This window comes from Colobus angolensis, unplaced genomic scaffold (genome assembly GCF_000951035.1).
Source record: "Colobus angolensis palliatus isolate OR3802 unplaced genomic scaffold, Cang.pa_1.0 Scaffold167, whole genome shotgun sequence".
NCBI lineage: Eukaryota > Metazoa > Chordata > Mammalia > Primates > Cercopithecidae > Colobus > Colobus angolensis.
Genome location: NW_012114788.1, coordinates 7,719 through 9,476, shown reverse-complemented (window position 1 = coordinate 9,476; position 1,758 = coordinate 7,719). Strand labels below are relative to the sequence as shown.

General features: G+C 35.9%; 1 protein-coding gene across 1 annotated transcript in view; it reads right to left on the bottom strand.

Annotated features, from left to right (window-relative positions):
- NF1 (neurofibromin 1) overlaps positions 1-625 on the bottom strand; it is a 153,417-nt gene extending 152,792 nt beyond the window's left edge. Inside the window, exon 1 of the mRNA XM_011937627.1 lies at positions 375-625. The gene's annotated coding sequence lies outside the window, so the exon portion shown is untranslated. The remainder of the gene's footprint in view (positions 1-374) is intronic.
- Between the last annotated feature and the right edge of the window lie 1,133 nt (positions 626-1,758).

The following is a 1,758-nucleotide window of genomic DNA, read 5'->3' as shown; positions in this document are numbered from 1 at the left end:
ATTTATCTTGGACTCTACAATGTCCACAGAATAAAATAACTATTCCCACCTATAATTTACTCAAAACATATGCCAATGTTCATAAAACTTCACTACCTACAACTTAGGCAGAGTAAATTACATAATCATAACTGATAGTAACATACACTGCCAATTATTTTTAAAATGTATAGCATATTAGCAACTCCGTAGGAGACTAACAATTTATTTCAAATGCTTTTTATTTTCATCTTACTTTGTTCAGAGAAGGATTTCAAGTAAGCTATTTGAATTTTCCCTGTAAACTTACAAAGTAGTGACCTTAAATACATTCTCACAATCAGATGCCATCTGCTTTGAAGCAGGCTGAGTAAAAAAACACTACTCACATTTACCTGTTGACATCATATTGCTGACAGAGGCAAACTCCATGAATGTGTTATAGTTGGGCAAGAGGTTATGCACTGACACTTCATCCACCCCACACCGGATATCTGCTTCCTCACAGAGGTGGCGGAAACAGGACATGGCAACCAGAACAGCTTCAGTGTCAGGGTTCCACAGAAACATGTACAGGGCCACTTCTAGTTTGGTCTGGGCTTGTCGGCAAATCGGGGGGGTTCCGCTGCATCCTGCTGCACTATCCTGACAGTCAAGGGTAGAAGACATATATTTGCAACTTGGGTAATTTTATATATAAAACCCAACAACGCAATCAAGTGTGTACGTGTGTGTGTGTGTGTGTGTGTGTGTATCTCAGCATACAATAAATCACAAGAGCTTTTTCCTTTAATAATTATAGGAATTTTTCAAACCCCAAGATATCTTGTCCAAATGAGAAATGAGATTATGTCGACCAACATAATGCTACTATCGATTCAATTTCAAATGAAATAGGTATTATCCTAATCCAGATTCCAGAAATGTAAACCGATTCTAACATGGACAGGTAAAACACCATAACATAAATCTACTGCAGTAACAATATAATGTACTTCCCAATCAATTAGAAATGATAAAAAAAGAGGAAGTAACAGGAAATTCTATCTACTTGCTATAGGGAAGTAATAAAATAAGTACACTGTAGCACTCATTGAAACAAGGGCATAAACAAGAACTAAATATAGCTGGAGAAGATATACTTGATTCTGAATTACTTATTCCCCAAACATGAAATGGAGAAGATAATTGGTAAAAATAATGCAAATTCTACAAGTAAAACAGACAATAGTAAATACCATACTGCTTAGGTGTTTTTTTCCCTAACAAGGTTATGTTAAAAATTAGAGATGAAAAAAGTTTTGGTTTGGAAAATAAACTCTTCTGTAATGATCTGATATTTTCACTCGAAATATGATTTATATTTAAAAGAAATTATACACACAAACACAAATCACAGAAACACTTATCTTTAACATGAAGCAAAATACTTTGTTTTTATCCCTGTAAATCTGTACATTTGTTAGCTGGTACAAATTCTATACTTCTGTTGTATGAATGGGTTTTTTATGGAGTGGAGGTTTATAATAATTATAATTATCAGATATAGCTTGTAAGTGTCAAGTGCTATTTACACATCCTTTTATTTACCCCTCTCTAACAACTCTGGGGCAGGAACTATTACTGTCCCCATTTTAAAGTTGAGGAACTGAGGAATAAGGATGTTAAGAACTTGCCCAGGGCCGGGCACGGTGGCTCAAGCCTGTAATCCTAGCACTTTGGGAGGCCGAGACGGGCGGATCACGAGGTCAGGAGATCGAGACCATCCTGGCTAACACA